This window comes from Pavona decussata, unplaced genomic scaffold (genome assembly GCF_977016875.1).
Source record: "Pavona decussata unplaced genomic scaffold, jaPavDecu1.1 SCAFFOLD_6, whole genome shotgun sequence".
NCBI lineage: Eukaryota > Metazoa > Cnidaria > Anthozoa > Scleractinia > Agariciidae > Pavona > Pavona decussata.
Genome location: NW_028145430.1, coordinates 6,192,964 through 6,204,409, shown reverse-complemented (window position 1 = coordinate 6,204,409; position 11,446 = coordinate 6,192,964). Strand labels below are relative to the sequence as shown.

Below are 11,446 nucleotides of genomic sequence, written 5' to 3'. Positions count from 1 at the left end.
CCGAAAACGTCCGAGCCAATTCCGAAGATTTCCAACAATTTTAAGAAGATTTTCGAACGTTGCTGAAGTTCCAGAGATATTCCAACAACCTTTGAACACTATTCGAACTACTATGGTGGACTACTACTACTATGGTAGACATTTGCAAGCGCAAACAGAAACAGCAAATAAACAATACATAACAAATCGTAAATGAAATGAAGTTTTTTCTGTAACAACTCGTCCAGATTGGTGAGGCCGGCGTGAGAAATTGTCCTCGATGCGCGATATCGATGTCTTTACTCTGGAGCCGTGAGACTCACGCATGCATTTAATATGCGTGAGAGTTGGCAGGTATAATGTGCTTCGGCTTTTCATCTCATTCACGATCCAATTAATAAGAAAAAACTACCTAACTAACAAGTCATACCTTGATCAAGGGCATAAATATCTTTGCACGATACCTCCACAGTTTATTCAGAGTATCACTGCACATGTCACGCCACGTTCCTTCCAATGTTAGGAGTGTAGATCCACTCACGGTACGATGAAATGTCAATCTACAGTGATAAGGAACATCGTCAGTTAAAACAAACGGAATAAACAATAATTTAGCATAACTGTTTCATAGCTTTTACCTGGAAATGTCCGCTCTATCTAGCCGCTGCCGGAAAGAGTGGACCAGCATATCTTGAATTGATTGAGTGGTAGCGTTGTTGGAAAATTCCAAGTCTTGTACGCGTCCACTGCTTTTGAGGGCCCTGTAAATGTTCTGGTGAGGAGCTCTCAATCGGTTGCAAAAACCTCAATAGAACAAATAAACGTTTCATGTTTCTTGTTCACCTCGTCATTTCACCATTAGTCTCAGACATTGTGTCTTCAGCTGTTGGTTCTTTCCTGTACCGGATAATACCAGGCCATGAGGAGATCTAAAGTGAAAACCGATACTGTTCTATGCAGTGATTAAAATTTGCTGAATTTGCATAAGAAAAGAAAAGAAGGACTCCTTGGAATTTTTACTAAGTGTGACGAGATGATGTTGAAATCAATGTGTACGTTCAGAGGGCAAAAGTTTTTTGGATTTTCATTTTTTTTAGATAAAAATAAACTTTCCAGGAAGATCTTCCCAAAAAAAAAAAAAAAAAGATTGGGAAAAGAGATAAGTATTTGCCGAGAAATTGGGATATGGGCGATTTTCATCGGAAGTAAAATTTTACTTTGATTGAGAGCATATTGCTGCCGATAAAACTATTAGTTGTGATAATCGCGCAAATGGTCTTTCCAGTGTCTTTCTTTAGTCTTGAACCCCTTACGTTCCTGCACTTCTAATATCCTTTATCAGCTCAAGACAAGGGTACCAACAAAGTGACGAATTCAACAAATATGGCGAATTTCATGATATTTTGCCAAAGACCAAAATGCAGGCGAATGAGCTCAAGACAAGGGTACCAATAAAGTGGCGAATTCAACGAATATGTCGAATTTGACAATATTTCGCCAAAGACCAAAATGCAAGCAAATGAGCTCAAGACAAGGGTACCAACAAAGTGGCGAATTTGGCAAATATGGCGATTTTGACGATATTTCACCAAAGACCAAAATGCAAGCAAATGAGCTCAAGACAAGGGTACCTCATCTGTACCACTTACATTTGTCTGCCTTCTGATCACACTGTGCACATGCTCCACAAAATACTCATCAATGACACTGAGATTTTCAGCAAAGACATTGTAAATGTCTCTGCTTCCACCACCATCCTTCCAAAACAAAACATTACTGAACCAAACCAGAGGTGACTTGTTGTAGTGTCTTCTACGAAAACAAAAGAACATAACCCACAACCTGCAGATAGCATAAAAGTAGTCATCCAGACGATTTAACTTGAATTAAATGTTGTAGGTGGTAAGTGAGAGGGGAGTATAAGTTTCCAAAAGGTTAAGTAGAGTGCCGTATTGAAGATCCTTGCTCTTTTGGAAGACTGTTTTCATTGCATTTCTCACCAAGGTCCACCCTCCATAAGTTATCTCAAGGAAAAACTGCGTGTGCCAAGGTTTGGGCTTGTCCGCGAGTTTCTTCCCAGGAAAAACAGACTCATATACAAACCGCGTAAAGGGCAGGAAGTTGGTGACAATGTCTTCATCGCTGTTTAGGTCAACATGAAGAGGACCCATACAAGGGACCACAGAAGTGATGGGATCTGGTGGGTTTCCCTTCCTAACTAAATTACATGCCCTATACACAATTTGACGGGGGAAGAATTGTGAGGGCCAGTCCCCAGGCATTACAACCGCAAGCCTTGAAAGATACTCCTTTAGATGGCTTCAGAGGACCAACGCTAGAGCATTTTCATAGTTATCCCTGCATTTTAAAGGAAACTTTACAAAGTCAATAACATGCACACCACTATATGATCGCATACTTCTGACTGTTGTAGAAGCATGGTAATCATGGGCTTTCAAACGATACCTTCCCATTAGTGGATCAAAAAATAAAACGGATAAATCTGGAACAGTTGAAACAGAAGAACGAGATAACTTCTGAAAAAAAGGTTGGGAAAACAAAAGATGACAGGTTGTGAATTTCAAAACCAACAGGGTTGTGAATTTTCCTGGTTTCTTGAGCAGGAATGGCCTTGACTTCTTTGGTGATTTTGATGATGATGGTGCAGAAATTGTCACACACTGATGTCCTTGCATCGGTTGGACGTTTCTTTGTGTAAACTTACGTCCAGTCATCAATAATCAAGGTCACTAAATGGCTATTTTCTATAGCACTTTTCACGATGTCATCAAATACAACAGAATTTGTAACAGAATTTTAAGAAATTTCTCTCTTGACCCCTCGAGAGCAGATGGAAGTGCCAAGTGATCTTTAGGTATCAATACCACCATCTGTCATGTGAAAAAATTTCACGAACAGAGCATTGTCTTTCTTCAAAACATCACATTTTTGAGATAAACAAAAGCATAATTGATACAAAAAGGCAACACTGCGTTTCTTATTGAGTTCAGATCTTTCTTTGGAGTGTCGGGAGGTTGAAATTGAAGCAAAAATGAAATCAAAAAGACTATTTGCACCAACACTGGAACAGAACTGGTAGAAGGCATCAGGTTCATGCATGGGGATTGTGCCATTCTGGACACCAGTTTAGAAAATGGCAGATTCAAGACTTTAAATTTCATTTCTAAAATCTGCACCTGAAATGTAACAAACAGATAATACAATCTCTTAGAACAAAGTTTTGTTAAAGCCTTTAAAGCAGTCAAAATGGTGACTTGTTGTCACCGCTTTATTGAACCTCAAAATTTGGACCTGTTGTTTTGAGTGCCTGAGCATACATGTACATATTGCTCGAGGAAACATTATCATATACTTTCACCTTGTATTAAAATAAATGTTACATTGTTACTGGAGTTTACCCAAAGACATTTGTCACTGTTTCTTTATGGTTGTCTCACTTGTGTTTACATTAATGTCTGCACTACATGTGTAAACCAGACCTCAATCAGCATGAGGTACCTATTTGACTGAAACAACTGATGCCTTACATGGTACTTTTTGTAACCGGCAATAATTTGTGGTCCTTTCAGTAACCTTAAATTTTCCTTTTCGTAACCGTGCTTGTTCCTATTTGTAACTTTGCTCGTTACTCCTTGAAATGTTTTTTTAAGGATCATTTCTTATTTTCTTTTTTCTTATCATTGTTGGAAATTTCTCTCCAAAAACTAAAATCATCGATTACATTACTTTATTGGAATTTTAACATATTCTCCAAAGTAACCAACACAAAGTTTTTATTTTGCTTACAATGTTTAGGTAACATAATAGAAACTTTAAACTTCAACGGAATTTTGCAACAAACTACCCTTAAAGTGTTGCACTGTTTATAAATACAACTGATGCGAGTAATGCGACTTTGTAGTATGCTTTACACTTGCCAGGTTCTCTATACTTCTCTAATAGACTGAACCCAATTATCGCGAACAAGGCCTGCATAAGTCGCATTACTGACTCCACAGGTCACAGGACGGATGGCTCAATTAACACTCTGTTAGAAGATAAATTTGCTTTCGCTGTTTTAGAAAATTAACAGGTTATAACTTACATGTTTTGGTGTTGGAATTGAAAAGTTTACCGCAGTTTTATTGGATGACCATCCGTTTTCTGTTAAGATCTCCTCTGACAATATAGATCGGTCAGTGCCCCCCCCTCCCCCGCCTACCACTTCTGTCAGAAGATAGTTTTGCTTACGTTCATAGTTAATTTACTTTATTGTACTTTGATCGTTTATAGTTGAAATCAACGTATACTTTCTCCTATTATGAATTCAGTGCGCAACAGGCGTTTTTATGTCATCGCGGCAACTCGCTTTTTTCGGTGCCTTTTTTTTTTGCTAAAGGTCATTAATTTACAGGAAATTCCTAGAAACAACCTTTCTTTGTATTTTTGGCCATTTCTGCTTTATTTTCACGAGTTTCAAACCGAATTCATGATAGATAGTAATGTGTTGTTATCTTATTTCGCTTAACTCAGAATTTCTCTTGCAGTCAGATTTAAAGCATTCATTGATAGAAATGGTCTTTGCAAATTCTATATTGCTCTCCTTACTTTGTTTCGTCCAGATCGTTTGGGAATCACACTGAAGGTTTAAGAACAAAATCATTTCGACTTCTTTAACTCTCTCAAAGAAAGATATGCCAATAAGTACTGTGCGCAAGTGCAATATTCGCCTACAAATTACCGTGCAAGGCATCACTTTATCCTAAAATTACAATAGATGATATTGAGAGTTCCTGCCTGAACGTTATAAAAGTAATGAGAGCAAATCCTTCATTGCGATTCTACCTTGTTCTTGTTAAAGGAGTTGGTTAAATGCCGCGCACTGATTAAAAACGAAAACGAAGCAGAAAAATAAATGTTCCTTCGTGTTATACCCCCAAGTAGTGAGAACAACAACTGGGAACTTGGGCCACATATTGCGTCACTGTTTTCTGCCCTCTTCATCTGTCATCTACGCTTTTTTTTCTTATTTTAAGTTAAAAGATATTGTGTATTCCGTATTCAAAGAATTGACTTATCTTCCCGTCAAATTCTGAAATATGCTAGAAGAACAACCTTCTTGTTCCTCAAACGGAATAGTTGCATTTATCTCCAGGTTTATCAAATGTTTAATATTCAATGATATTGAAAATGTTGTCGACTGCATTATTGTTGTCCCGTCGTGACTGGGATTTCCGAAAACGTCCGAGCCAATTCCAAAGATTTCCAACAATTTTAAGAAGATTTTCGAACGTTGCTGAAGTTCCAGAGATATTCCAACAACCTTTGAACACTATTCGAACTACTACTAATATCCTTTATGAGCTCAAGACAAGGGTACCAACAAAGTGACGAATTCAACAAATATGGCGAATTTCATGATATTTCGCTTAAGACCAAAATGCAGGCGAATGAGCTCAAGACAAGGGTACCAACAAAGTGACGAATTCAACAAATATGGCGAATTTCATGATATTTCGCCAAAGACCAAAATGCAGGCGAATGAGCTCAAGACAAGGGTACCAACAAAGTGGCGAATTCAACAAATATGGCGAATTTCATGATATTTCGCCGAAGACCAAAATGCAGGCGAATGAGCTCAAGACAAGGGTGCCAACAAAGTGGCGAATTCAACGAATATGTCGAATTTGACAATATTTCGCCAAAGACCAAAATGGAAGCAAATGAGCTCAAGACAAGGGTACCTCATCTGTACCACTTACCTTTGTCTGCCTTCTGATCACACTGTGCACATGCTCCACAAAATACTCATCAATGACACTGAGATTTTCAGCAAAGACATTGTAAATGTCTCTGCTGCCACCACCATCCTTCCAAAACAAAACATTACTGAACCAAACCAGAGGTGACTTGTTGTAGTGTCTTCTACGAAAACAAAAGAACATAACCCACAACCTGCAGATAGCATAAAAGTAGTCATCCAGACGATTTAACTTGAATAAAATGTTGTAGGTGGTAAGTGAGAGGGGAGTATAAGTTTCCAAAAGGTTAAGTAGAGTGCCGTATTGAAGATCCTTGCTCTTTTGGAAGACTGTTTTCATTGCATTTCTCACCAAGGTCCACCCTCCATAAGTTATCTCAAGGAGAAACTGCGTGTGCCAAGGTTTGGGCTTGTCCGCGAGTTTCTTCCCAGGAAAAACAGACTCATATACAAACCGCGTAAAGGGCAGGAAGTTGGTGACAATGTCTTCATCGCTGTTTAGGTCAACATGAAGAGGACCCATACAAGGGACCACAGAAGTGATGGGATCTGGTGGGTTTCCCTTCCTAACTAAATTACATGCCCTATACACAATTTGACGGGGGAAGAATTGTGAGGGCCAGTCCCCAGGCATTACAACCTCAAGCCTTGAAAGATACTCCTTTGGATGGCTTCGGAGGACCAACGCTAGGGCATTTTCATAGTTATCCCTGCATTTTAAAGGTAACTTTACAAAGTCAATAAGATGCACACCACTATATGATCACATACTTCTGAATGTTGTAGAAGCATGGTAATCATGGGCTTTCAAACGATACCTTCCCATTAGTGGATCAAAAAATAAAACGGATAAATCTGGAACAGTTGAAACAAAAGAACGAGATAACTTCTGAAAGAAAGGTTGGGAAAAACAAAAGATGACGGGTTGTGAATTTTCCTGGTTTCTTGAGCAGGAATGGCCTTGACTTCTTTGGTGATTTTGATGATGATGGTGCAGAAATTTTCACACACTGATGTCCTTGCATCGGTTGGGCGTTTCTTTGTGTAAACTTAAGTCCAGTCATCAATCATCAAGGTCACTAAATGGCTATTTTCTATAGCACTTTTCACGATGTCATCAAATACAACAGAATTTTTAACGGAATTTTAAGAAATTTCTCTCTTGACCCCTCGAGAGCAGATGGAAGTGCCAAGTGATCTTTAGGTATCAATACCACCATCTGTCATGTGAAAAAATTTCACGAACAGAGCATTGTCTTTCTTCAAAACATCACATTTTTGAGATAAACAAAAGCATAATTGATACAAAAAGGCAACACTGCGTTTCTTATTGAGTTCAGATCTTTCTTTGGAGTGTCGGGAGGTTGAAATTGAAGCAAAAATGAAATCAAAAAGACTATTTGCACCAACACTGGAACAGAACTGGTAGAAGGCATCAGGTTCATGCATGGGGATTGTGCCATTCTGGACACCAGTTTAGAAAATGGCAGATTCAAGCTTTTAAATTTCATTTCTAAAATCTGCACCTGAAATGTAACAAACAGATAATACAATCTCTTAGAACAAAGTTTTGTTAAAGCCTTTCAAAGCAGTCAAAATGGTGACTTGTTGTCACCACTTTATTGAACCTCAAAATTTGGACCTGTTGTTTTGAGTGCCTGAGCATACATGTACATATTGCTCGAGGAAACATTATCATATACTTTCACCTTGTATTAAAATAAATGTTACATTTTTTTTTTTTTTTCTATTAAAGCAAATTTTATTTACAGGGTACAACTTTTACACAACACACAGTAGTAATACGTAAACTACACTTACATTGATACTTGCGCAAACGATCTACACTACTAATACAATTTTACATGCACTAGTAAGGATGCATACATTACAATACAAACACTACTTAAATTAGGGTATATTAATAACATTGCTAATTTTATTACAGATAATCATTAACATCAGCAGCATATAAAATTAAAGTAAAAGATTCTATGTGCGATGAAAATTCGGGAGTGCTTTTTTAGCAACTGCAATTTCTTTAAGGATTTCAAGTTTTCCGGAAATGGACAAAAGAAAGGTTTGATAATCCAAAACATCTCCGCGAAGGCTTGTGCAAAAAATGCAATATTTGGCTATTAATAAACAATAATTTAGGACTTGCCAATGCTTTGCGCTATTATGCCAGCCGTAGAGTATATGGCCTGTGGATAATGCTATTGTTTCATTTGTTTTTTGGTACCACCAGTCTTGAAACAGCATCCAGAAATCGATTGTTAGTGTACAATTTATTAGCAGGTGGTGCAACGTTTGTTCTTCTGCGTTGCATAAGTTACATATGGGTTTTCTGAAATTCCGTCTCGATAAAGTGTAGCACGGGTTGGAAGAACGTTATGAATAACTTTATACTGGAACATTATTATTTTTACTTCATTTGTGACTGCAAATGGCATAAGATAAACTTTCTGGATGGAATTTTCTGTAAATCCGTGTCGTAGAATTTTGGTTTCAGCAGTGGGAGGAACGAAGATGATGTTTAAAAGAGAGGAGTAAATAGAACTGGTTTTTAGGGTATTGAGAGTGGTATCGTGTGTGACGTTCAAGGTAGGGTTTTTCGGGATAGATTTCCAATTTTTTGGGATTGCATTAACCAGGCCATAGTACGCGGTGAAAGGAACTTTTAAATTGAATGTTATTGCAAGTTCATGCAACTTCAAAAAATCCTGATTTTGGTTTAATAAATCGCTTATCTTTTTTTTTTTTTTTTTTTTTATATATATTTTATTATTATTCCAAACAAAACACTACTTACAAACAAAGTACATTACTTTTAACATTAGTTACAAATCGCTTACACTACAATACTCTTTTACTTTCACTTTTTTAACAGATGTAAGGGAAAAAAAAGAAAAGAGGCGAAAATTTCATTAAAGCAAAACAAAGAACAATGTATTACTGGTCATTGGAAAAAAAAAAGTATATAAAAAACTTGAAAATGAGCATGAAATAAGACATAAATAAACAAGTGCGAAAAGGACAATTATTAAGTGTACTCTTATTTGATCTAGCTTGAGAAGGTCTCCGACGTTTTATTAGATTAGATTTGCAAAATAAGTAGCAAAAGGCACGCACCTTAACCGTATTTAGAATTGTCATATATCTTAAGTTAAAGGTGATCAAGGAGAGGTTTCCATTTTTCAGGAGGGTCGTTGGAACCGTTTTTCTCAATTTCATAGGTTTTCTTTAGAAAACGTAGAAATTGTGGAAAGTTGGGAATTTCGTTTTTCATTTTACAAAGCCAAATGTGATATCTGCTCATCAAACAGCATAAAATCGCTTATCTTGATGATGCCGGCGTCATACCACTTTTCATAAAAAACAGTTTTTTTTCCTACTTTTTCTTCTAGCGACAACTTTAGAATAATGAACCTTCCTTGTTTGTCAGGAATGGCTTTTTCAACTTTGAAATTCACAGAGGGCTTAATTAGTGTTATGACACCTTTACTTTGGTTTGTGCCGTGACTAAAGAAAGCCTTGCTACCCCATTCGTTTTCCCAGATAGTTTCAAGCTCTTTGGAGCAGTATGATTCTTGCAAAAGCATGACATGATGATTTTGATTGTGTAGCCAGCGAAAAACAGTTCGGCGTTTGATCGATTTATTAAGACCTCTAACATTTAGCGACAGGCATTTTAGGTCGAAAGCATTGGCAGTATTGTCAGCGTTCAGTTTGTTGGCGGAATAAAGGAACACAAGCCAGGCGGAGTGATAAATAAACACGGGTTTCTACCCACGGAATTTTGTTGGCACATTTTAAATTGGGACAAAAAATAATTTAACTTTTTCGTTAAATGCATGCTGCAGGAATATGAAGGAACAAAAAAAGAAAACGCATATTTCAAGCGAAGTGGGTTACTGTAACATATAACGTAAACGAAGTATAGCAAAATAGACATACAGACCACAACTGCATAGCGCTTATATAAAAACATGAACAAAGCACTTAGCTTGATGAGATAGAGCCATTTCCCCGGCTCGGTTTTGTCTTTGCTCAAATTTGTCGTGTTGGAATGTTCGGTAAATGAATCAGTATATTAAGTAGAAGTTACTCGATACTCAAGTGGAATATTTGAGATGTTAAAAACGTTGTTATCAATAAAGAGAGATCTGTTGACTACCTTCGCGTCGCGACCAGCTTGTTTGGCAGCAAACATGGCTTGTATCAGGGTTTTCCTTTCTTTCTGAATTTCCCGGGCAAAGTCTTGGGTGATATAGGCATTACCGTATCTGGCTGAGGACTTGAGCCAGTTTTTTACATTGAACACAGCATCCCTGTCCTCTCTCACAACAAATCTTGCGATGATCGGACGAGGGCAAGTAGGCGTAGCAACATTGTTTGGTGGTTTGCCAACGCGGTGAACCGCATGGAAACATATGCCCTCGACGTTCATTTTGAGATCATTTTCTAAAACATCATAAATGATATCCTGGCAGTTTTCGCCTTGACTTTCGGGAATATTCATGAAACGCAAGTTTTCACGTCTTGTATAATTCTCAAGAGCGACGAGGTTCTCTAAGGCTTCTTTCAAAGCGGGTTTAAGCTTCTCGTTCTCGGCTTGGATCTTTATCAGAGCAGCCTTTAGACTTTGGATTTCGGTAATTTGCTCGTCCAACATGTTTTGATGAGTGGATTTGGAGTCTTTAGGGGCTTTGGACTCTTGCTGTAAGTCCTCGATGCTTGTCCACGCGTCGTTCAGGGATTTCTCGAGTGCATTCAGTGTTGATTTGACGCCAGCAATTTCAAGTTTAAATTCATTAGAAAGTTCAGCGATCTGTGTGTGTAGATTAGAGAAGTTGTCTTCCATACGAGATTCTATGGCAGTTAATTTATCGAGGAGTATTTCCATGGAAATAAGCGAGTGGGTCTCTGCCATTTCCTTGCCTTTCTGTTTGTTTCGTTTCGGAGTTGGCTTGTCGGCGGAGCTTCAACTTGACTAACGTTCCGAACGCTTTGACATGAATACCGGCGGCCAAAACGACAAAAGTTTTCTATTGCCCGTGTGTTAATGTTAAAAGGACATCACTGGTTGCATTTAAGTGGGCCTCAATGGCCGGGTATGACTCTTCTCAACAGCGGAATCACAGAGCGCGGAGAACACGTCCGTCGGCCATGATTCCCAGCGGTAATTCCTTCCAACAAATGTTACATTGTTACTGGAGTTTACCCAAAGACATTTGTCACTGTTTGTTTATGGTTGTCTTACTTGTGTTTACATTAATGTCTGCACTACATGTGTAAACCAGACCTCAATCAGCATGAGGTACCTATTTGACTGAAACAACTGATGCCTTACATGGTACTTTTTGTAACCGGCAATAATTTGTGGTCCTTTCAGTAACCTTAAATTTTCCTTTTCGTAACCCTGCTTGTTCCTATTTGTAACTTTGCTCGTTACTCCTTGAAATGTTTTTTTTAAGGATCATTTCTTATTTTCTTTTTTCTTATCATTGTTGGAAATTTCTCTCCAAAAACTAAAATCATCGATTACATTACTTTATTGGAATTTTAACATATTCTCCAAAGTAACCAACACAAAGTTTTTATTTTGCTTACAATGTTTAGGTAACATAATAGAAACTTTAAACTTCAACGGAATTTTGCAACAAACCACCCTTAAAGTGTTGCACTGTTTATAAATACAGCTGA

General features: G+C 37.7%; 2 pseudogenes; both read right to left on the bottom strand.

Annotated features, from left to right (window-relative positions):
* Positions 1-110: 110 nt before the first annotated feature.
* LOC146489435 (uncharacterized) lies at positions 111-3,408 on the bottom strand (annotated as a pseudogene).
* Positions 3,409-5,708: 2,300 nt separating this feature from the next.
* On the bottom strand, positions 5,709-10,673 carry LOC146489434 (uncharacterized; annotated as a pseudogene).
* Positions 10,674-11,446: the final 773 nt, after the last annotated feature.